The 26461-nt window shown below is 44.0% G+C and overlaps 1 protein-coding gene across 4 annotated transcripts in view; it reads right to left on the bottom strand.

The window, feature by feature from the left end:
* The window catches only part of LOC111840795 (transcription factor SOX-6-like), a 148315-nt gene that overhangs the window by 101565 nt on the left and 20289 nt on the right, over positions 1 to 26461 (bottom strand). For all 4 annotated transcript variants that reach the window (XM_023806044.2, XM_072718069.1, XM_023806064.2 and 1 more), the window contains exon 2: positions 24829 to 24899. The gene's annotated coding sequence lies outside the window, so the exon portion shown is untranslated. The remainder of the gene's footprint in view (positions 1 to 24828; positions 24900 to 26461) is intronic.

Below are 26461 nucleotides of genomic sequence, written 5' to 3'. Positions count from 1 at the left end.
TGCCGATTTGCTGAGCAACAGTGTAGCTTTGTGGCACGGCCTCCCAGCTGACAGTAAGTTATGGGCCCTTTGTGAGCACAAGGGGAAGGAAAACAGAGATTGGAATTTGGCTGGAAAATATAATACAGAATTCTCCTGTCTGTGGAACCTGAATTTTTTCACGGAAACAATGAAGTATTGTTGAGGGAAAGAAAAGCAAACCTGACAGATGAAATATAGCGGGGGCCCCTTTTAGGAAAACAGTAAACAAAGCTCCATTCAGCCTCGGCCCTTTCTGCCATTTATAAAGATGGTTTCTTCCAGGCAATATGGGGAGTTTACAGCAAAAGGGTACAGATCCAACAAATCAAGTGTAAAAATCTCCCACAGTCCACTCTGTGGCGAGATGCAGAAGAGGACGGTGGGGGGGGGGGGGGGGGGGGGGGAGTGGGGATCACGAGTCTCTGTGTTTCCGAGGGAGATACAATGAGTGATAGGAGACGGGGGGAGGGGGAGAGAAAGAGAAGAAAAGGACAGGAAGAAAAGGGAACCCAGAAAAAAAAAACTGCAAAGGACTCGCCAAAAAAGTAGGAACAATGTCTAATTATGGGGGAGCAATTTTGCCTGGCACAGGAAAGGAGAGGGACACTGAAGACACTTAGTGTGGCATGAAAGGAGGGGCTATTCTCCACAGCCGCCGGGGAACTGAGCTCCTCAGTGCTCAGCCCGGACCTTCTGAGCTCATCATTGGCAGCCAGTGGCCAGAAAACTTGGGCTGGTACCACTGCCGTTAGGACATCTGGAATGTCGGCACACAGTGGCCTGCTTTCTCCGAATGTATCCCGCTTCCTTTCTTTCCGAAAATAGGAAGCTTCGCCAGCGCCAGTTACCCCAATTGGAAAACTCGCAGGGCATAATAAGCAGAAAAGCGCCATTGTTCCCTTTCACTCTCATCTCATAAATTCATTTCTCAAGGAGGGGGGGGGGCTGGCTGGCATCAAGGAAATTACCTTCTATGATACTTTGATTGAGCAGCTCTTTTCTAGGGTTTGATTGGGCTGCAGCTCATTAGCCACACGGTGACCCAACCCAAAGCCTCACGTGCACGTTTCTCCCCGTCAGTCTCCACTAGCTGAAAGCACCAGGCATTAAAAAGGTGTCGGTCTTCCTCCTCTCTGCACTTTCAGTCTTTGTTTTTCCTGAACAGGGGTGGGAGAACTGAAGCTTGGAGGGAAATGACTGTCTTAATTAACTATGACAATGTCCAAATGTGGCATATGAAGAAGGTTATGTGTGTGTGTGTGTGTGTATGCGAGCGGGTTTACCTATCCTTATGGGGACACAATGTCCCCATAACGTGATAAATATCCGTTTTTTTTCCCTTATGGGGACCGGTTTCCTGGTCCCCATAAGGGAAAAATCTATTGAAAAATCGGTGACTGCTATGAAAAAACTAAAAATGCAAAAACTCTTTGTATTTTGTTTGGTTACTTAAGGTTATGGTTAGGGCAGGGTAGGGGTTAAGGTTGTCATAGTTATCATTAGCATTTTTCGCATTGAAATGAATGAACGGTTCCCATAAGGATATGTTTACCCTACATGTGCGTGTGTGTGTGTTTGTGTGTGTGGTCCAGATATACCTTACCTTGTGGGAAACTCTATTTTATAAAAATCTGTGACTGCAATGAAAAAACTAAAAATGCATAAACTCTTGTATTTTGCTTGGTTACTTATGGTTACGGTTAAGGCTGGGTGGGGGGTTAAGGTTGTCATAGTTTCCCCATAGGAATGAATGAGCGGTCCCCAAAAAGATATGGTTACACAACTCTCTGTATGTGTGGGTGTGTGTGTGTGTGTGTGTGTTGGGGGGGCACGAAGAAGCTGATTGACAGAAGGTTGGCCAAGCCTCGTGTCAGAGATTTATGATCAAAGCTCATTATCTCAGGAAACTGACACTGATTGCCAGTTTGAACCACTGAGACCAAGGAGGCTGGGCAAAAATGCAGCCTTATTATTACCTGCCCGCATGAATGCGCTCCGAGCCGGGGGGGGGTTACGAGTCACCACAGAGGTCGACAGCTGATACTTCAAATGAGGGAGGAAGAAGCAGCTACATCCAAACACGAGGCTCCGCGCTCTGACCACAGATTTGAGTAACAAATTTGTGCTTGTAATGCAAAATCTGTGCTAGTAATCTAACGCACCCCCGTTGTCACCGGGATGAAAAGGGCTCACAGGACCATGGCAAATATTTCACAAAGAAACAAAAACATGAAGGCATGGAGAGAGCAGTGTGAGCATAATGTTAGATGAGCGATGGAGGCGTCCTCAGATGCAGTAATGTGAAAAGCAGGAGAAAAACCATCAAAGCCAGACCCTAAAGTGTGCTGTCATGCTCACTAACATACCCCCTCAACATTTTTCGGGGTTTTCTTCTTCTTTGCTACCATTACTATACAGTTTTATTCTAAACAAAATGTAGCAATTTAGATTATGAACTAAATCTGACTCTATTACCAGAAGGTTGCTGGTTCATATCCCAGAGACAGCAGAGTGACTTCACCCTCAGGCCCCTGAACAGGGCCTTTAACCCTATTAGCTCTAGAGATTGGCAGGCCCTGCTTAATGAACTGTATTTCGCTTTGAATAAAATCGTCTGGTAAATGTAAATTACTTCCTCAGACACATGACAAACAAACTGGGTGGTTTACAACCTGGGTCTATTTTTAGCATTTTTAAAAATCTTTCTAAACTATCCCATGACTTAAGTTTTTGTTACTAACCTCAGTCACAGACTTTTCTGCCTGTTTCCTTTTCTAACGCTTCTGATTTTGAAACCGCATCATTTATTATTATCTGCGTTTTCAACTGTCAAATGAACAACAGCATGTTAAACAAATAAATTAGTGATTCAGTTCCATTTCTAAAGATTTTTGCATAAAATAACTAAGTATATATATATATATATACATAGATATATATACATATATATATATATATATATATATATATATATATATAGATATATATAGGTGGATATCAGGTGGTGTAAAAATATTCATTTATACATTAATTTTTATGACTTGGTTGTGCATCCATCAAATTAAAAATTTAAATCTTCATATCAGTAATATTATGAAATTAAGTAAAATTACTATGAAATACTAATGTAATATTATTTATTTAACCGAAAAGCAGTTTACAATATGCATAAAATACATTTAACAACACTTGTTATGAATGCTAAGCAGTATTTAAACATAAAGAGGTTCAAATACAGCTTATAAAGCCATCAAGGCTGAAGAGACAGCAGTAGAAGGCAGAAGGGGACAGGCAGGCAGAGCCTGGGACTGATCTGTAGCAATCCTCACCCTCTCTGACCGAAATCATCTTAGGCAACCGAAACAAACAGGAGGAGAATAACTCACAAAAGACACACTAATATTTGCAGAGGGACTAATGCTGGTTTGTGTGTGTGGCTGCAATTCACCAACAGGCCCCTCCCCATCCTCCCCCCACACACAAACAGACACACAGACATATGCACACACATAGATACACAGACAGACACACATGCCCATACACATGCACACACACAGGCGCACACGCGCATGCATGCACACAGACACACATGTGCAGATACACACACACACAGACACGCACACACCTATCCCTCTGAGCCACAGGTAGCAGATGGGTCATTCACAGCCCACAGACTCTGCAGCCAATCTGCACAGAATGGCTGTGGCCTGACAAAGGTCATCTGTTGTGCAACGTGCCAGTTATCGGGGCTGTGGAGGGGACGACCGAGAGGTCAGTGGAAAGCCCAGCCCAGACCGGCCCAGGGTCTCCCAGGGGACGTGGTGCGAGCCAGCCTCCTGCATTGTTATTATTATTAGGAGTAGTAGTAGGAGAAGCATTATTATTATTATTATTATTATTATTATTATTATTATTATTATTATTATATCTCCCCCTGCAACGGACTGGCATTCCATTTAGGGCATGTCCTGTGCCTCATAGGCCCCATAGGATTTAGGGCAGGGATCTCCTGCTCCAGTCCTGTAGAGCCCCAGTCCTGCACACTTTTGGGTTTCCTCTCACTTAACACACCTGATATTACTTCTCTGCTTATTACCACTAATTTCTTTAGCTGAGCCAGGTGTGCTGGATCCGGGAAAAAAACTTAGCTATGCAGAACTGTGGCTCTCCAGGACTGGAGCTGGAGACCCTTGGTATAGGATATAGGCCCCACAGAGTATAAAATATAGGGTATAACATATAAACCCCTTAGGGCCAGATACAGGGCCCGTAGGACTTATAGGACATAGGCCCCATAATATATAGAATATAAGCCCCGTAGGATAAAGGCCTCATCAGGTATAGGCCCTGTAGGGTATAGGGTACAGGCCCTACAGGGTATAGGTTATAATCCCAGTAGGATAATAGATACAGGCCCTACAAGATGGATTAGGATAAGTAGTTGGAAGATGATCAAGGATTGACAGAGAGCAGATGGATTATAATATTATGAATAGTAGTATTGTTGTTAGTATTATCAGTACTAGTAGTAGTAATAGCAGTGGCATTAGTAGTAATACTCAGTTTCTTAACAGAGCAGAGTAACTTACATGGGGAGCAGTTTCTACTGTGCCACCCACGGGGCCGAGTTCACGTGTTACACAAGCACAAGGGCCCTTGCTCCCTTAACCCAACAGGCAGTGTGAGGCAATGTGGGTGTGTTTTTCTAGCGATGTTCATGGAGCGAGAGGGTATGAAAAAGCTGCCTGCCTAAATGCTGGGATCTATCATGAAACAAATGCCCTGGAAGCTGGGTGAAACTGCCTCATATCACATAACCATATGCAATGCCTGCCAAAATGTCACACAATGGTTCATGCAAGTGACTGATTTTACTTTTACCTAAATAAAAGAAAGCATCCATTTATACCACTTTTGCAGTCCTGGGCCACAGTGACACAAAACAAGTTTCAAATAAAAACAAAGACTATCTTCTGTATCATTAGATGTTTTAAGGCAGAGGGCCAGAAGCAGAGCTTTCCCATTTTAATACCTGCTAACAGTGAATCAGAGTAACATTAATCCCACCTGATTATTAACACAGATCACACAGAGTGATCGATTTGGACACTTCACACCAGGTACTGCTGTGGGACGACTTTACTCTGCAAAGATGAAACTCTGACAAGGTGACAGCTGTTTGTTTAAGGAGTGCTCCGAGATGAACGTCATCCTAATTCCTTTACAGAGGCTATGTTAGATGATCAGAAAGCAGCAGAAAATACCTCCAAACCCTGATCCTCTGTGAGAGGTCCACTCCCCACTCCTTCACTGCCTTAGATTAAAGCCGGCCTGTTTTCCTTCTGCGGTTCCCACTGGGTGACGTAACATTGACTTGATCTGTACCCTCTCCAGCAAAACAAGCATATAAATATGACTCGACCTGACATCCTTGCAGCTTTTATCAACAAATGTATTATTCAATATAAAGGTAAATGTTCAAATGAAAACAAAGGACACATTGAGCTGCAATGATATGGAATCACAGTGACTCCTGAAGTTCCCTCCATTAATTCATTCATTGTTTCAACATCATAAAACAGAGACAGATATAATGTAAATATTTTGCTTAAGGCCCTTAAGGTTGACACAATGTAGTCAAGGAAAATCCTCACATTGCATTACACTTTTGTCCAGCACTGCAAGAGTATGAATGTCTATTCTATTTTTTATGGCTTCTACTGATACAACATTATTTTTACAATTAAAGTTTTATGTGTATTTTCTTTTACTTCAATAGATGCTTTTATTCAAAGAATTTCTCACCCTCATAACTTTTGGATGGTTATGAAAACAATTCATGTCAAATACGTAATTCAAAAGTAAAACAGGGCTAGTGAATTTAACATAGTGAATTGAGACATTAACACCTTCAGGGATGTGGGTCAAATCCCACCACTGCTCCATGGTCTCCCTGTGTGGTGTGGGTCTCCCTCTAGGTATTCGACTTCCCCCCCTGCAGTCCAACAGCATAGGGGTGAATCAATGCCTCTAAACCTGTGTGTGTGTGTGTGTGTGTGTTGTCCATTACATTGTGGGGACCAGCCCGTCGCACACATAGTCGCTTTCTGTGGAGTGCTAAGTGTCACTTTTACAAGGTGCTCCTGCCAGCCTCCATGCCAACGCAGCCCAGCAGTTTATGCAAACACTGCGAGTCTGCGTAATTATTAATTTAGCTCACGGTAAGCAGCTCCTATTCTCTACAGCCAGCGGTACAAGCCAGTCTTTCACTACCAAATTTGCAGGCTTATCCCACTGCTGTACCCTGCAGAACTGTCACACGACCCCGCATGCCTGCCGGCTTGAATATTCGGCAAACGTCCATCACGGGCACCGCTGATCAGATTCCGCTCGGATCGCGGGAATCAGAGCCGACCCGATTCCTGGGGGCTGAAGCCTTGTTGGCAAAGCTAATATTATGGCTGGCTCTAAGTGAGACGGCATGGAGAGCAGAATGTCAGAATGGAGGTGAACGCAGGGTAGGAGAGGGAGAGAGGATTCCCTGACTGGGTTCTTTGTGAGATTGGGCCACCAGGGCACTGCTTGTGTTTGCCGGGGGCAAGCCTGCGAGATGTTGCCCAGTATTGCCCGAAACACGTCACATTCTGCACTCCAGAGAATCTATGCGTGTTAAAGCCTGGCTGGTCACCTGGGCCATTTAAACTCATGAAGACAAACTCTGCCCTGAGTTGTGACCTTGTCATTCAGCCCAGGCGGCATTTAGGTCTCCAGAACAAAGAAAGACTTTGACTGTTGCCTTTGACCTTTTCGTCCAAAAAGCTCCTTCCCACGTGGCCCCTTGTTCTCCACATACTCAAAAAGTGTGTTAACACAGCATCAATACTGCCCTTCACAGCATTAATACTGCTTTTCACAGCATTAATACTGCTTTTCACAGCATTAATACCGCCCTTCACCCTAGCTGCCTCCTCTGGCCTCCACTCGTTCTGCCAGGCACCCGATTAATATGTGGCTCTCAACAGCAGTTAATTAGTACTGCCAATTCATTAACCTGTGCTGCTCCCCGTGGCCCTACCATAAATGACCGTAATGTTGTGGACATATTCCAGTCCTAATAAAGGAACAAAGAACATAAGGAGGGAAATGTATTAGGCTGTAGATCATGGGTCACAACAATCTGCAGAGCTATAGATGGTCAGAAACGTAATTCTTTAATTAACTAAAATCTTCTTCTATTTTTAAAATTCATTATTTTAACCAATTACATGTACAAAAGAATCCCCCAGTAACAGAGGTCGGAGAAAAACAGCAGATGCCAAGCATGTCCCCGGATGTGGATGGTGATGCTTTTCTGTCTCGCCTGTCGCGCCCTCTGATCTGTGCTCAGGGTCAGCAGAAACACAAACACAGCAGCTACCTGTGCTCAACTGCCTGTGTCCCATGAGCACCCTGTGCAAAATCACTGCACCTAACACTGAACTGACCTCTTTTTCTGGCAGAACTGTTATTTTTTCCAAATCCCTGGAATAAATAAACTTTTTTTTCTCTTACTAAGACAAACCGAGTTTGGCGCCGTTTACCTCCGTTTAGCAGCTTGTTTCCTGCTTGTCTTTTTGCCCCCACGCTGCCCCCCAGCCAGCTCTGCGTGCTTCAGACGGCTGAGCTGCAGGTATTCAGCCCGGCCACCAGCTTGACTGTGGGGGACAACTGGAAGCGCGAAACAAGCTGCTATTGTAGACGTGCACAACAACCTTCCCCGTCCTTGGATTATGGGCCGACATTTCATCCCAGCTCTCCCCCAGTGGCCTGGCCTAACAGCTCACACCACAGCCCATTAGGCCAGCATTCCACTTTGTTGTTAAAAAGGGTCCTGTACTTTCAGAAAATTCTCTCCCCTCTCTCTCTTTCTATTTTTTAAGCCAAGGTGGTGGAAGAACACAAGTCCATTGTTCCCTTGCTGATGGAAGTTGGAGTTACTACGGCAACAGCTTTAATCCTTCTTTTTACCACCTTTCTTTATATTATTAGCCTATCAAGTGCCACCTTTTAACTCATAAGTAAGAAGGCTGGCAATGGAGCACCCTCGGATTAATTAGCTATGATTTTTTTTTACATACGGCCAACACGATGAGCTAATAAAAAATGTATAAAATAATGGCGTAGTGACAGCAGCTATTCCTATTCCAAAGGCCCATTCCAAGAATAACCATAAAGAGACCATTATCAGGGAGCGGACATTAAAATTCTGCCCTACCACCAAAACAGAGGGAGCAATTGTTCTGGTGTTGACCACACAATCAACAACCTATTGTCGCCAACTTGAAAAATAAAGAAGGCAAGGGCAGACCCCATAATGATTGGTCTGTGCTGTCACACGGGCCCATGTCGGATTGTCTGCAGGGAAAGTCCTTGATAGACTGCTGATTTGTTGAAAGGGGTGCAGATGAAGACAACTGTCTGGTTCTTTAAAAAAAAATGCCCTTTCTTCTCCTTTTTTTCATCCGCCTCTCACCGCTCAAATAACCACCAAGCCGAATTAGGCAGAAGGCCATTCAGACGGTGAGAAGGTTGTGCTACAGAAGAACGACGTTCGGACTGTGAGAGGCCCCGGCCGCCAGCTCCGTATGGATCAGGTTAAAAATGGCCTTTTAAATCAACGCTCGGCAATCAGTACAGATCAAACAAAAGCTCTCGAAACATCTGATAGTAAACAAAAAAGTATCCGAGCGCATAAATCCACATGGCAAAACTTCAATGAAACGTCAATGTGAAAGACGAATGGACAGCAAACAGCATATGCCGTATAAATCAGCAGGTATGAAATCATTCCCTGCGGTAAAACAAAGAAAGCCTTAAATTACCAAATATATATTTGGCTTTTAAACACATCCATCAGCTGTGAGCCGGTGACAGGCATCCTGGTTACGGGCTTCCGCGGCTCGCGTTTTAACAGCCGACAGAAGCGTGTCACTTAGCGTGAGTGAGGCCGAGCGGGTTTCACCAAAAGGGGCGCGGGGGCAGGTGATGGGGCTCTGCACTCCATCAGCTCACCGCATGCTCCATTTACCTTCATCTCACAGGGCAAAGATAATTAACTCTGGTTTTTGGTCTTTGGTTTATATACCTTCTCAACATCAAAAAACAGCGTGGGACATTGGGGGGCTACATCCTCCAGTGAGGATACGGCAGGACGGGGGGCCCTGACATGCCTGTGACAAACTCCCCCCGTATATCCATCCACACCAGCACAGCACCAAGTTGTGCTACTTCATTCAAAAGAAAACAAAAAAGCAGGAATGGTCTATCCAGGAAATCCACTTATATTATTTATAGTACAATGGTTGCATATTGAAGTATTTTAAAGTGCTTTTATTTCTTTTTCTTTGAACATGGTTTGGTTTCTGTTACCCTCCACAAATTGGGTATCATCATACAGAAAGTGAAAGTGCTAAATGGACTGAGTCAGCTGGCAGAGACTTGTGGTCGTCCAGATCCAGACTAGTGAGTGAGGAACAGGACCAAAACAAAACAGAAGTTTTTATTGCTTCTTGAGGGGGGTGATGGTGCTTTGATGGGTAGATCCCTTTGCACGGTGCAAAATGGAGGCATGGAGCTCTGAAAACCTGAGGCTTTGTTAATAAAACCAGTTTGATGGTAAAGCAAGATGATGTTGTGCTGAACAGACATTCACACAAGCCACAATGTCCTCAGCAAAGTGCTCCCAAGTCCAGCCTTGGCCAAGCAGAGAGGTCAGCACACAGGTGATAGGCTGCTTGGGTCGTCCTCCCTCCTCCAATCCCCGGGGCCCGCGACTGCCCCCCCCGCCCCCCCGCCCTCGCTTCCCATTTAATTAAAAAAGTCATTGACAGAGGCATGTGGATTAGTACTGTAATGATGCATTTAGTTAGATTAATAGCAGTCTTCTCATTGAGTAATGACTCCAGCCAAGAACAAAGAGAAATTGTTATGAAACAGCCTTGTATAGCAGTTAAAGGTCAGTGTATTTTTACAATGTTTGCCCAAGTGTGTTTTTAAGATGAGGGACAGTGAGAGTCTTTCAGTGGATTTACGACATTTCGCCTTCACTCGTCTCTCCCCCAACACCTTCTCCTGCGTCAGTTATCTCCAAACAGATGGAGCCAGCGGTGCCGGGCCTGTCCTCCCCCCACAGGTGGATACAGTCAAAGGAAATGCTCACTCAGAGAAGGCACACGGTAAAAACACCACACTGAGAATAATCCAGTGGGGCTTCATAAACTCACCCCCCAGCCCAGGGTAAAACGGGAGGGAGATTTTCTACACAAATATCATTTAAAGTATCTTAAAACTAATGACTTAAATCTAATATCACATAGCTTTGTTTTTTTTCCCCTTTGAATTTGTTTGACATTTTCATATTTAAAGTCTCAGTGTATTTTGTAAGGCATATCCTTGAAGTCACAGGGGATGTAATTACAGAAGATCATAGAAGCACGAAAGTCAAGAAAGTTTTGAACAGGGATGATCGTGCTCCTTTTCAAATGCGGGAGAGTAAAAAAGTGAAGGACATGTCTTTCTTGTAGCAGTTTGTTTGGACCTCAAATGATTTTTGTTTTTTACCCCTGCCAAGACAACAGAGGCTGGTTCAGTGTCTCAACCAGCCGATTCATGATCACGAAGATCTGCCTCCTGCTCTGATCGTGGCCTTATTCTTCTGACTTTCAGTAACAGAATAAATCCAAAATCAAAACATTCCAGTTTCCATTGAGAATTCGCAATAATACATCAAATGCAGCAGTCTCAATGTTACAGCCTTGCTGCTGGAATACACGTGTTCCCCCCGAAGCACCTTTAGTCCTTCTGAAGTCCGCCAGACTCTGCTCGTGCGGCCCTACAAGGCGTTTGAAGTGGAGGTTGAAGGAGCACTAAGCTGGAAGCTCCTCTACCGTGTCATCGGGCAGCGTGAAGGACGGGACATTTCCCCGCCCCGCCTGGAGAATGCAGAGCCCGTGCCAGGACCTGCAGCTGACAGCTTCAATGGGCTAAGCTTTATAGATAAGAAAAACAGATATGGCACTCCGCATTCATAAAGATGAACCGCAAACTGCTTCATATTTCATGTTTATATCTGCTGTCTGGGCATGTTCTGTTTATCATAACCTGCAGCTTTTTATGCTACTACTGTAAACATAACTGCTTTGTCTTGTTCACATAAGACAGGGAAGGGAGTGCCACATCAGCCACTGTATCTGACTGCTCTCTACATACAGGTCAGGCACAATTCCGCAGTCACATCAATTACATTACTAATCAGACGGGCTTCTCGTCAAATCGCTGCACCTGATAGGCGCATCACCTTTCCATTCCTCCACTCAGAGTCTATGAAAAGAGCAGATTTCAGTAACAGTATAAATTTTCTTGCTTCAGCATAAAATCACTCATTCTGATCCTTCGGTGCAACTGCAAGAAGATCTGCTATACACGTTCTCATGCAGCATAAACACAAGAAGAGCCGGAGTGTTACTATTCAATTGAAAAATGCCTCACGCCACCACTAAAAACAAGGACTGATATTATTTGTATATTATGTAACTGTGTAGGTTCTATCTGCTTTATATGTCATCATAAGATATTTCTGCATATTGTAACTATTAAATGATAGTTAAATGATGATTTATTATGCAGAACTATAGGAGTATATTATAATGTAATGTATGGTGGAAAACGTAAAGGTGTTCTAATCTGATGAGATACTCATTGAAGATGTCATGGAACCACATATCCATATCTTTCTGGCTGTCAAGCTGACAGATTGATCTGTAACCTTAAATTTACTTTTACACTTAATCTGCCCCTTCTGCAAAGAGGCAGTCTTAAGGGGTTCTGCACCTTGTGTACAGAGAACCTTTTGCTGAAAACTACACACCCACAGCTCAGATTCAATTCACTGTCACCTACAGGGGCGCCGTAAGGGGGAGGAAAGCTAGGACGATTCCAAGGGCCCCTGAGTGACAGGGGCCCTAAAAAATTAGGAAAACAACTGGATTGGTTTGGACTGGGGGGCCTAATATGATATGCTTTCATGGGGCCCAAAATCTCTAGCAACGCCCCTGGTCACCTATATGCATTTAGAGTGGCAAGTAGTTAGTGGATAGGCAATGGGGATGGGGATACATCATTTGCAGGTGCAAGTCGGTGACAGAATCCATGCTGCTGTAAACCTGAGCAAGATACTTAATTGCTGTTGTTCTAATGAAATACCAATCTGTGTAAGTAGTTAAATAGCTTGGTCAAACTGCTTAAAAACAGTGCCGGTAAAGGAAATAAACAGATGCAATAAAAGTGTCATTTGCTATGGAGAAACGTTTCAGCTAAACAGATACATTTACTAAGTAACACAGCCTCTTTACCGAAGTGATTCCGCCATGTTTCCCCACAATCTGTGGCAGCACTGACCTGGCTTATCTTCAGGCTAACTTATAGGTTAGGTTTAAGTTTTAAAAGTACTAAGCAGTTGTACTTTTAAGCAGCTTTATAACCACTTAGTCTAACAGGATCTATTGTAAATAGCAATGTCTTCACAGTTATACATCCACAGGTACATCGTAGAATGTAGCTGCTGAGTATTTATGACTAGAAGTTTACATCTTATTCACAAACAGCTGCTGGCTTGAACTGGCCCTTCCTGTTAGTTCACACTGCAAAATGTCAGCCACTGTTAAGAGATACTTCACAGTGAGACAAAGGCATGTCTAGCTGAAACGTGAAGAAAACCACGCACGGAGCATAATAATCCCCACTTTCTCCAAGCGGTTCTGACAGAAGCCGCTTAACAAACACGGTGTCGTAAAAGATGATCCATTAAGCAGAGTGAAATGTGCCACAGGGTGGGTTAAACACCAACTATCCAGATGTAACATTTAGCCTGGCGGGAAGTCATTTAGGATGAAAACCGTGAGGGGCATTTCTACTTGTTGGGAGGCCACACCCTACCCCTACCCCCCCCCCACCCCCCACCCCACCCCCCACCCCACCCCCCACCCCACCCCCCACCCCACCCCACCCCGGCCCGATTACTGATTAAGATTCCTAATTAGATCACGTACAACCGCAAAACAGCACATTGCACCTGCCAAGACCTCTAAACGTACATGCATGGATTGGCTTGTCAGCTTTGGGTAGATACCCCCGGACCCTGGAGGCAGACGAGACGCAGGACTGGCAGCAGCACCAGCTGCTGGATGGTGTGGCAGCACACCGGGTAGGTCAGGTTCCCCGTGAAGGGCACAGGTGCTAAGGAGGGTCCTGACCACGCTGGATCCTGGAGAAGGGCCCCCCAGGACCTGAGAGGTAGGGTGGCGTTTGACAGGACTGTCCAGAGGTCTGTGTACAGACTGCAAAAAGCGCTGCAGAAAACCTCCTGTCAGTTACTGAGGAGAAGTTATTAAGGGACGTGTATCATAAGTAAGTTACAAAGGGAAAAAACAGACAATAGGGCAAGCAGTCAACTGTTTTTCATTTTCATCATTATCTTTTCCATTGTCTCATCAATGCATAATAACATTAAACAATGCCCAAACGTGCTCTGTGGACAACAGAAGACTTCAAATCGCTTTCATTCACAATAAAATAAATCACAATTGACATGCCAGTTAAGACTAGCTCCTGAGAAATTAAACAGTAGCTCATTATCTCATAGACATATTAATCGTCCTTGCCCTGATGTTAGGGACAGAGATGAACAGAAATCCATTTTTTATGTGCCATTGTAAATATTACTGCCTAGAGGTTGAAATAACTGCAAAGTGTCCAAAAATAGACTGAAAGGGGATTTCAGACTGTAAATAAAGCAGAGTGCCTTAATGAACTGTGTTAAAAGATGGTGAAATTTAGCTCTAAGCTGTTTCGGCTGTGTAACGCGCCCCCCAGGCAGACTTTCAGGTTTAAGGTGTTTTAAGCGAGTCGGGCCTGAGGTCCCAGCACCTCCCCGGCTGGCCGGCACTTAGTGGCTGCCCCGGAGACGACCCTTTTCACACTGCCAGTGGGGGAGGGGGGAGGAGCAGCAGGCGCTCTCTACATATGTGGGAGGAGAGGCATCGTCACGGCGACAACGTGGGAAAACAGCAGCGAAACAGAACAGGCCCGGTCAAGTGTGTCTCCGCACCGCTCCGGGGGAAAGCGAGAAAGAGCCAGGTGAACTCTGCTCTCTCACAAACACACACACTCACACACAAACACGTGTAAACTCACATGGACACACACACACACACTTACAAATTCTCACACACTTGCACACGTGTATGTATGCACAGGCACATGACCAGAACACGCACATATGTGGGCACACACACACGCACACACTCAAATTCAGACTACACACACACACAGGTTTATAATTATATCTTTGTGGGGACTCCCCCTTCATTTCTATGAACAAAACTCTAATCCCAACAAGACAACCTTTTTGGCATTTTTATTTTTTGATTGCACTCACAGATCTTTGTGGGAACCTGAGAAATGGTCCCCACAATGTCAAATAACAGGATTTTATCACATTGTGGGGGACATTTGACCCCCACAATGTAATATAAATGTAATCCATGTGCACACTCAGTCTTCGCACACACACACACACACACACACCACATATTCATATCTTTGTGGGCACTCTCATTCATTTCTATGTGAAAAACCAACTATGAAAACCTTAACCCCTACCCAGCCCTAACCTTAACCATAAGTAACCAAACAATTGCAGTTACAGATTTTTACAAACTTGACGTTATTCTTGTGGGGACTGAAAAAAAGTTACAGGCTTTTAATCACATTGTGGGAAAATCTGCCCCCTACAATGTAATAATTACCAAAAAAACACAGACACACACACACACACATCACAGATCCTGTCAGAGTACCCAGCCAGCCAAATGCTGAACAAAACTCCATATGGGCAGAGCTTGAAAAGCCGGCTCTCCAACAGCGGAAACAATCTGCTGGTGCAAAAAAAACCAAAACAAAATAAAATAAAAAATAAACACCAGATCGCAGAAATAATCAGCAGCTCTGCTGGCCTGCGGGCAGGAGGCGAGCGGACGGGGACGTCGTGGTTTGTGTTTATCTCGACAGATCTCCTAGGTCGGCGTGGGGCCCGGCGAGCGGGAGGAGCCGCAGGGGTAGGGATGCTATCCAACGTGTAAGACAGCCACGCTCACATCCACCAGAGGATGGATACTTGGGACGGAGCTCTGTGGGTTTGGCAGCACACCCTCGTGCGGCGGTGTGACCGACCCATTGTTACCTCTGCGGCCAGACGGAAACCAGTGAGAGTCTGGTGAGAGCCAGGTGTGTTTCGGAGGCAGGGGGAGTAGGCAAAGAGCGACACAGACACATCAACTATGCCCCCCATACTGACCCCCCCCCTACGTCGACCCCGCCCCCACCACATTGACACTGCCCTCGCCACGTCCAACCCCCGCCACCACACTAACCACATCCCATCATGTCAGCCCTGCCCCCACCACGTTAATCCCACCCCCACCAGATCAACATTGCCCTCACCAAAGTATGACTGGGGGAACTGAAAGACTTCAAGGGCAACAGGAGTGGTGTAAAAAAGAACGGGGGGGGGGGGGGTTTGGCAGGGACAGCAGCGCGGTCCATTCGGCGGGCCTTCGTAGGCCCGGCGCCTGCCAGAAGCGGCCCATGCGCGCCAGCCCCTCTCCACCATCTGCAACAAATGTGCTCTGTTAAATGGGTAGCATATGGAAAGGGGCTCTCTGCTAACGCGGCTTACGCAGGCGGCCCTAACATAGTGCAGACCTCCAAACTCGCCGGTCAAACTGACTGTTGAATTAATTTCACACTACAGCCATTTACGCCTTGGCACGGCTTAAAGTCGCACCCCCCCTTCCCCCCCCCCCCCCCCCCCCATGCAGCAGAGTCCATGCAGGCCGAAGGCCGTGTATGTGATGGACGCTAGCATGTGATCAGGAGGAGCTGTGGGGGAGACAGCAGCCCGCCCAGGGCCTGTCCTGTACACACACACACGCCCGCAGTATGCAGGCTGCCTCAGCTGGAGCAGAACACAATGGCAGACTGGGTGGAGAGCAGGTCCTGGTACTTTTCAAGACTTCAGCAGAAAGTCTGTGATAAAGGCAAGATTAAGTAAGATCTATTAACTTCATTTCAAAATAAGGTCAAATATTGGTTATTAATATAGTATGTTCTAGAATGATTTTTTTTTTTACAAAAAACTATTGTACAATTATATATACTATTATATAAAACAGATGAAATAATTTTCTGTGCAACTCCACGGAGATTGAATTCATTTCATTATAAAGCATGTAATGCAGACAGTTAGGCATGAGAAAAATGACAGATTAGGCATATTTGCACTATAACCAAAGGTTTTCAATTAATAAATTCATTGTTTTGCAAACAGCTTCTTGAATACAAATTATTTAACCTTTGTTATTACAAATATTTGCAAACTGAATGCCAGCTGACATCTAGGTGGGAGAGTCAGGCAATATGGAAAACATCCTGATGTCATGTGTGTGACTCTTATTTTGTGTGAGAGGAGACACTTACAAGGTTCTAGTACAACAAAAGTGTGACAAATGTGTTGAGTGCACTAATACTGTACTTAAAGCTGTCATCTGTAATGCACTATAGATTCCTTCATAAGGCATTATAATGGTCGGTATAAGAATTAATAAAGCATTACAGCATCTTCTATTGACAATTATAGCGCATTATAGTGTTGATTATAATACTTCCTAAGCTCCAATGAAGCTCTCATCTATAATGCACTATAGATACCTTCATAACGCATTATAATGATCAGTATAATAATTAAGTCTGATTTGTACTGTATTATGAAATTTCTAGTATATTATGTAGTGTGTTACAGATGAGAGCTTCATAGAGCACCCATAATGCATAATAAACATGGCTATAATGTGGTATGGCTTTCTATAAATATTTATAGGCATTTTATAACACTTTATGAATGCATTATAATGTGTTATACTCTGAATGTGTTCATAGATTCTTGTAGATGTAATATTCATAGAAAGTGTTACTGAAAACATTTTAAAAAGCCAGGCTTTATGTCTTTAAAATGTTTAACACCAGCACATTACACCGGATTGAACCACTGCCTTCCATCTGACAGCACGCTCACAAGCGCTACAAAGTAGCAAACAGAATACAGTATAATTCTTAGTCATTCCGCCTCTTCTCTTTACTTCACATTTACACGATTCATCCCGGAATACTAGTGTCCATTTTAGGCCTTGGTAGGACGGCGATGTCCATAGGAGCTGAGCACTCCTGCTTGCAGACCAGTACCTGAAAGTCAGTCTGATCCTCAGACACACTCTTCCATTGGGAGACAGCATCATCTCTTGCCTTCTAAGGGCAGTTATGCAATATGAAACAGTAGCGGGAGGAGAGTATGGAATAGTCTTCCTGCTAGTGTAGCGGAAGCTAAAACCCTGGGTTCCTTTAAATCAGAGCTAGATAAGATTTTAACAACTCTGAGCTATTAGTTAAGTTCTCCCCAAACGAGCTTGATGGGCCGAATGGCCTCCTCTCGTTTGTAAATTTCTTATGTTCTTATGTTCTTATGGCGGTATATTCACCAAGACAGCATCTCCCAGCCCAGCCAGACCTCACTTAGGGCATTAAGGGGAGGAGGGAGCAAACGTCAAGCCTTCAGCGTGCCTCAGCCTCCTATATACTGTGTCCTAATTATAGTCCAGCACAGTAAAAATACGACACCTAATTCTGAGGTTAACAAAAATAATCGAGATGCTGGAGTGGAGTGATCAGAGAAGATGAAATAACTGGCCGTCAGACAGGAGGAGGGACCCTGTTCACGTTCACATCCATGGGGTGTCACCAGCTACATAGAGGGGGTGCCACTGAAAACAAGGCCAGCAGAACATGACGATGCCCCCAAAAGGTTAACGCCTCTCTCTCTACCTACAGTAGCAATCACCTGAACCCCCCCCAACGCCGACCCATGCCGAGCCGGCAGTCAGGCGCAGAATTAATTTGTGCGAAGTGCACTGACGTGAGGACGGTGTGTTAAAAGGTGTCTGCTCGTGTTTCAAATTAAACGCGGTGCTGGTCAGCATTAGCACCTCTCCCCCTCCCTCGCCCCCACCCCCAAATGGCACGCCTGGCTGGGCTGGCAGGGGGGCCGATTTGCCGCTCACACCGGAATAATTAGAACACGTCAGAAGGAATTAATTTCCTCATTTTTCAAAAGGGTACACAGGAATTACCATGTTATTATATGACAGGGTCCCTGGGAGGGTTGCATTAAATTTAATTTCCAGTGCAGCCCACACAACAAATTAAACCCATAAATAAGATGGAAGGCGCGGCGCGGAGCATATGTTTACGGCGACGAGTGAAGCCAGGGGACCAGAAACAACTGTCTTCATTTCATTTCATTTAAATCAGGCCGACACCGTGTGTCTGAATGACAGGACTTGCTAATGGAGTGAAGATTAAGGGCTCTTCCCCATTAGTGGGGAGGAGCTGCCCCCTCTTCAGGTGAGCCTACGCTTGGCAACGGGCTAATGGACCAACCACAAGGAACACGGGTAGGTGAAGCAGGTAGACGGCCACTTGGTAATCCAGGTGGTGCCTCAATTAGGCTGTAACCTAACCAGCTAAACCCAAAGGCTTATTTTTACATTAATATTTATTCATTTAGCAAAGTGACATACAAGTGAGGCACCTAGGACATAATTTTAAACAGTTGTGAGACGGGTGGCCATTTGGTTGCATGTGACTAATGTAAGCATTAACCTCTGGCAACAAAACACAAACTATAAAATGATTCAAAATGGCTCAGTAATAAAGATTTTTAAAAATTATTCTGCAGCCAAACACCAAAGATTAATCGTGTGTTTCATCCAGCACAAAATGTTTTAACAGCAAAGTGTTGTATTTTTTCAAAATACTCATAATACAACCAAAAATGCTGACATATTACTAAAGCCACACCACAAAAATAATATTACAATTTAATTTCTTAATGTTTTGAAGGAAGCCTGAACAAAAGCATAATTATTCTTCTTCTAAAAGGCTGTCTGGCCGTTTTTTCCCAAAAATATACAAAGCGGAAAAGTAAATTCAAAACTAAGGAAAAACAACTTTAGAAATGACTCACTATGGAATAGACTTTTTTAGTTTTGTTCTGGCAAATCCAATTGGCGTTATCTTGCTCAAGCGTCGTCTGCTGCGAAAACGTTCAGGCGGCAGCAATGTGCAGAGCCTCTGTTTAACGCAGACAGACCACAATGTGCCTTTGAAAGACCAAAACTACCTACAGAATACGCCTTTGGAAAGGGAAAAGAAGTGCAGGGTACGTTTTGCCGGTAGAACTTGCTTCCAAGGCCACCGTTTAATATTTTCTTTCTGTCGAACATGCAGTTGGGAGAGCAGCCACAGATGCTCTTCCGGGGGGGGGGGGGGGGGGGGGGGAGCTCTGCTCTTCTCATCTTACCTTTAACCGGCACCAAGATCAACAGATCGCTTTTAAAAAAAATAAAAAATACAGCCCACAAACTTTCCAGCTCCAATTTAGAAGCCCAGAGAATTCTCCACGGCAACATTGGCAGTGAGATGTTCCTCTCGTTAGCTCTCCGCGGGAATCAGCTCGAGTCGCCACTTGCTCAATGTATTGATTTCACAACTACACTCAGCACTACTTAATGCCCCCCACCCCAACAAAAACACTGCTCTGTTACATAATTGTTGTGCTTGTTGCACTCTTCTTACAACTGACTTGTGACATGGGTAGGTGGTGCTGACGACGCCATTGCTGTGATTCGGGATGGAGGTAGAAGAGACCGGCCTGCTCAGGACACGCTGGAAGATGTTATTAATTAAGGAAAGAGTCTCGCCACTTTTCACCCCACCCATTACAGCATAATGGCATTTCATTCCATACATCCCTTTCAGACCCATCCACTCTTCACAATTACTGAGAACAAATTGCTTTCCAGACATATTCCTACCAATTGTTATTAATAACGCGAGAAGGACAGGATGATATTAACCATACCGGAGGGCCATCACCAGCGAGAGCGGGCCAATAAATTAAGCCGAGAAGAGTTATAACTGTTAATGATAGTTTGTGGCATAATGAGGGTTAATCATTTTGTTCATCTGAGCCAATGACCTGACTTGAAGTTTTACACTCATTTCCACCCACTAAGTAAAACTACATTAATTGCGACCATTCAATCAATGATGCCTCAAAAAACGGAATTATGGTGAACAGAATAAAACAGAATGACAAAATCATTACGTTTATCTCAGATTGTTATTGACGGACCTGGCTACAATAAGAGGTTATTTCCTGCTTCGTTTAGAAGGGCAGACCATTTGTCTGATTACTTAACCAAATACAGCTGACAGTGCTTTGTCTATTTTATGTGCTTGGAAACACCATCCAAGTATCTGCGTTATCCAGAGCAGAACGACAACGCCAACCTATAATCCAGTGGAGCCTTCATATGCACTCCCTCACTGCGCTCTCCCTCACTGCGCTCTCCCTCACTGCGCTCACAGATTTCCTCGCCTCTGTCAGTCTCTGCAAAGGAGTCTGATCTCAGGAGGCTGACACCCCCCCGGCATTTGATTAAGCTTGTTAGCTTATTACAATCTGAGGCTGGCTGCCATTGGGGCCCAAGGCCTCCTCCGGGTCCCACAAAACTTCTCTTAATTGTTGAACCAATTAACTGGTGACTCCCGGCGTACCTGGGATTTACCCCCCCCACCCCCCCAGCTGGAGCATCATCAGCAGGACAGCTTTCTCAGCTGTGGAGCCCTCATTAGTTTTACGGGACTTTTAGTTCCATGTTACATGCCTGGAAGGGGGGCGCTGAGGGGATTAATGAGGTACCACCCGACCCTGTCCTCCACGGCCCCTGCCGCCACCCTGCCTCGAAACAACACAAGCCGAGCGGTTTCCCTGAAATCTGACCACCAGAACAGCCATGAATTCACCAAGGCAGTGCAGAGCCTGTGGGCACTGGACACAGCCGCTTCTTCAGCTGTTACGGAAGAGCTCTACAGACACAAAGTTGCCATTTTGGAAATAGCAGACAGACTAATACAACATGGGCGTTTCTGACACTTTAATGACACGCAACTGTGTGACGCTTCACCCAATGATGCCTGTCACAGGTGGAGCAGGCCACCTTATGAGAAAACATTTTTAGAGCTTAAAATGCACCCAGAAACCAGTACTACTAGTTATTATTAGTTTGTAGTTTTACCAATCATACTGAAGGAATTCAGAGCACTGACCTTTCAGACCAGTTTTCTCCTGGCCTTCACTTTCTCCCAAAGCTTCTAGTGAACCAACAGCTATATGTTTGATATGATTAATATTAATATGATGAGAGCTGTATTAAAGAGGGTGATCTCTCTCTGTGCTTGTAATCAGAAGGTTGCCAGTTTTAATCCCATGCCTGGTGCTGTAATATCACTGTTGCTGCTGGGACACCAGCTCTGCTCTCTACTCATCACTGTTAAATCCTTTGGACCAAAGTGGCTGCTAAACGAAATATATGTAAACACAGCTTGCTTTCTGCAGTAAAAGCTGTTATACACTCAGTCCCGCTAAATATCTGGATAAAACATTGTGCTCCACTCGAACTAAAGCGAGAATGAAGCCGTAATAACCCTCCTACAAGGACCTGCTTTTCATCGCAAGTCCAGTATTTGGACCACTACAGTACCAGCTGGCCCAGTAATACCAGACCGATTCTGCAAGAAATCGGAAAACAGCCGAGAGTGCCAAAACACAATAGGCACTGTTGTCTGGCTTCTGGTCATTCTCCTTTAGTTTGTCACAAATTAATGATACAGCAATGAAATCTCAATTTACACTGCATAACATTACCTAATTGACTGGCAGATGCAAATACCCGTATTCTAATCGTTATTTATTCAGATGAATAGATCCTCAGAGACTTGATATTTTTACATCTCATTCAGTCAGGCAATAGACACACTCAGAAGCTCCACATCCAGTGTGACAGAAATACAAATATGGTATTTAGTGTTTTGTACAATTAAATGCTAGACAGATTTAGTGACAGTCCCAAATTAAATCTAAAAATTTCACAAGGGCCAGAAATTTGGAAAAAGTAATATTTTCAAGAATCCCATTTTCAAATCATTTTCTCTAATCATGATGGAAGGATATCATAATGTAGAATCAATAAATAAAGCTGCTTGCACTCAATTAATAATACATGGGGGAAAATACCAATTGCAATGATATTTAATTCAGATGCAATTCGGAACAAATTGTACTTAACAAAAAAGGACACCAGGGACCCCGTCTGTTGATTTCTGCACAACTTAACTTGCAAAATGCTTTATTAGTTGCCCGCGTCTTCAGGTGCTTCCCAAATGAGATCACACAGGAATGATTAAATGCACCTGATAACAAGCCAAACACTGCAGAAATTATTTACTGCCTCGTTCTCTAATTAATTTAGCGCGCAGATTACAGTTGCAAAAGAATTGAGATTAATGAGCAAGTTTCACTGATATACGTGCCCGGGGAATTGAAGGCTCTTCAGAGCTTGATAAACACGTGTTGTAAAACGAATGAGACAAGGGTGCATTTTGAATCCCAGCCCCGGGACCCTTATGAGAGCCTGAATGCTCTTTTTTAACTGGCTCTGACAGCTTTCATATAGTACCCAATGCGTGGACACCCCACCGTGGTACAGTCACTGGCACGGTCCCAGGATACGGCAGAAATATGCCTCTGCCATAAATTACAACAAAACCCACACCCACCCCACCATACCTGATATCAATCGGCAACAGCTGCTTTGAATAATTACTGACCCTATTGTTATTGTAATGAGTGAGATCTTAATTGTGGAGTATCATCTGCCAGCACTTGCTTACAGCTGCAAACACTACAAAGAGAACAGCAATGTGAGAGCGTACAGCAGAAAGGACAGAGAGATAGAGAGTCTGACCAGGTACTGAGATTTGAGCGGCAGTCACGATGACTCTCCAAGATCATCACAGAAAGGCATGGCCAAGCTGGCACCTTCAGTCTCATTTTGCTTTACTCATTTTTCTTATGGGTAAAATTCCTCACACATATAATAGTAGACAGTCAATGTGTAACTGAAATATTAGTTGTACTTATGTGAAAAATATCTAAGTCTACTTCTAGTGGAAAACATTATTTCTACATAAATTACAAGCTCACGTTTTTGTGTAAAGAATTTGAATGTCTTTTCAGTGTCCTTTTAATGTATACACACTTAACACGGGCACTCCTGGAAACCTTCACAGAGAACACCAAGGCTTTCACCTACCAAGAGGACGCATGCTGCTGTTGACATTAGTAGCCCATGCAATAATTTCACTTTTTAAAGTCAAATAATGACTGCCTTGTTCCAAAAATAGTTTAACCTGCAGCTGGTGAATGATCCCTTTTGACCAAGTTAACAGCAAGGAAAGGCCTCTGTTTGAAATTACTAGAGTATGGATGCTCACTGAAAAGCTCATGCACCTTTTGGAAATCGGGGACAAAATGTAACTGATGAGTTTTTCATTTTGTTTTCCTACAATAAATCTGCAGTAAAAATGTGCATGGAACCAAGCTGTTTCCTGAAAACAAAAAAGCAGAAAAATACACCTGTTACCTACAGATTTCTCATGGTACAGAAGAAAAAAACTATAAAATCTATTTTAACTTTAACCTTTTCAGTAAAAGTTTTGACATTGTGTTAGAGCACAATGATTTATTACCGATCAGGCCTCAACAGCGGAACAGTATCACTCCTGTTTTCATCCTCACCAATCCTATGTGCAGACATGCACTGGTGGACAATGTCAACAGCCAGCTTTGTTATTCTAACCAATTTGTCAGTTGAGTAAAACCAGATGATTCTCTTTCCCTTGTGGCTCAGAGGCTATGGAATACATCAGACAGTAAGCAGGGAGGCAGAACTTAAATGCAAGGCCAACTAATGTAATGATTGGTGTTTACTGATAAACTATAATCACTATAAACTATAGTCATAATTATCAATGTGAAAGTGTGTCATATAATTACAATCATCCGGCAAGACATTCTCAAAAGTTGTCGCTGGGCCATTTATTTTTTATTCCCAGTGCTCTATGCACTGCAATGACAGTGCACTGGGGGAGCTCAGGTACGGTACATTAAAAACCAAAACAATGGATAGAACTTTGATTCTCTGTCTGGTTCTTTTGAAACATTACAATTTGGCAAAAGTGAGAATCAAGGTCACTACTTTGGCGAGCGACAGTTAAATTCAAAAGCCACTGATTACACTTAAAAATTCAAAAGTACAGAAATCCCCTTGTCTTGGACAGAAAATATAATTCTCCAAGAAACTGCATTTCATCTACACACATCTGACTTCAAGTTTTCAAAGTCAAAAATCATATCAGATGCATTATTAGCAAAGTAATCTACTTACAATTACCTGTACAATTGCTTGTAAGATATCTGCTGTTGCAGGACGCATTATAGTCCATAACTAAACTCTGAAGTTTTAGTGTAAGAATCGATTTCATGTTTAGCCTCATTTCTTATTTCATTTATTAATGTATCATGTTGCTCACGTTTCCCCTCCCCCATCTCCCTACGAAACTGAGCCTCGTAGCTTAAGCACAACTGCCCAAACAAAACAGACACGTGCTTCTCATACGGCGGTTCGGAGAGGAGACCTTTAGCTTGTGAAGCTTAGACAGACATAATGTGAGTACGAAGGGGAAGACAGTACTTACAGAAGCAGAAAGATTTCAGCCCCGACACCCTGTGGTCACTGGTGAGCAGGTTTTGAATTCATGAAAGTGATCTGTAACGAAAAAGGACAGACAAAGAAATAGTGATGTGAGAGTCTCAGGAAAGTGCAGTTACCCCGACAAACTGGGTGAAACTGTGTGACACCAAGAGTGTCTCTATTAATTTGTGTCAAGGTCATTTGTGAAAAAGTGCAGCATTAAATACTGATTCAGTTATTCCTTCAATTGTGTTTCGGTTCATTTAAGATACACACTTTGTTAGCTCCCTAACATTAACGTATGTGTGACGCTGATGTTGATAGAACCATAATGTGAAAAGAAACAGATGAAGAATGACAAAGCTATTCAGATTCTGAGTCATTACGTTTTATTTTGTGAAATACAGCCCAAACGATGTTTAAAATCAACTTTTCCCAGATCCCATTAATTTATTGTTTGGCTAAATAGCTTCCTGCGGAGGAGTTCTGTTTAAAAGAAAAGTTGTTTTCATTTATTCCATTCTGTTAGACTCATGAATTCTTTTGATTCATCAAGTTAGTGCATTTTCCTGAAATAGTCTGCTAGGGTTCTCAGCTATGCAAATACATACAGCCTAATCACTCTCAAATCTGGGGCCATTGCTTTATAACTAATTAAGCTGAAACTTTCATGTATATTTGCTGCATATGGATTTACAAAAAGAGAAAGTTCACAGTAGGAAGGTCACAACCCAAGATCATATACCAACATCTTTTCTGCTCAGTGATTTTCAGTTATTACTGTTCTTATTTGTTTGTTTATTTACAGTATTTTAGCCAATGAGCTGGGATGTCATTAAGTGCTGATTAATGCGATTGACTTGCTTCAGCACCAGCAATTAAACAGGGACAGAGGTTTTTAAGGTCATAGTTAATTGATGCACCAGCGATTCGCTTCACCTTGGTCTTCCCTGCCATGGTGTGGAGGACCAAAGGCGGAACATAAGTAGCTTCCTGCACTGACACTGTGGTAGACTGGGCGAGGGTAAGGTGGCATGCACTGCAGCACTGGCACTGACACTGTGGTAGACTGGGCGAGGGTAAGGTGGCATGCACTGCAGCACTGGCACTGACACTGTGGTAGACTGGGCGAGGGTAAGGTGGCATGCACTGCAGCACTGGCACTGACACTGTGGTAGACTGGGCGAGGGTAAGGTGGCATGCACTGCAGCACTGGCACTGACACTGTGGTAGACTGGGCGAGGGTAAGGTGGCATGCACTGCAGCACTGGCACTGACACTGTGGTAGACTGGGCGAGGGTAAGGTGGCATGCACTGCAGCACTGGGTAATGGGTAATAGGTAATGCACAATGGAGGGGGGGGGGGCAAACTAAGAACTCAGCCGATGGGGCTGTGAAGGTTTTGGTTCTGTTTTCATCAGTAGATCAGTGGCTGTCAGTGGCCACAAACACACTGCACACACACGCACCATGGCAGGTGCACAGCCAGCACACACGCACACACACACGCACACGCACACGCACATCTCCCCCATGTCGGGTAAACATATCTTTATGGGGGCCGCTCGTTCATTTCTATGGAACAAATGCTAATGCTAACTATGACAATCTTAACCCCTATCCAGCTCTAACCATAA

The sequence above is a fragment of the Paramormyrops kingsleyae genome, chromosome 11, assembly GCF_048594095.1.
Source record: "Paramormyrops kingsleyae isolate MSU_618 chromosome 11, PKINGS_0.4, whole genome shotgun sequence".
NCBI classification, from domain to species: Eukaryota; Metazoa; Chordata; class Actinopteri; order Osteoglossiformes; family Mormyridae; genus Paramormyrops; species Paramormyrops kingsleyae.
The sequence above is the reverse complement of the archived record's forward strand: the minus strand, read 5'-3'. Positions and strand labels throughout refer to the sequence as shown.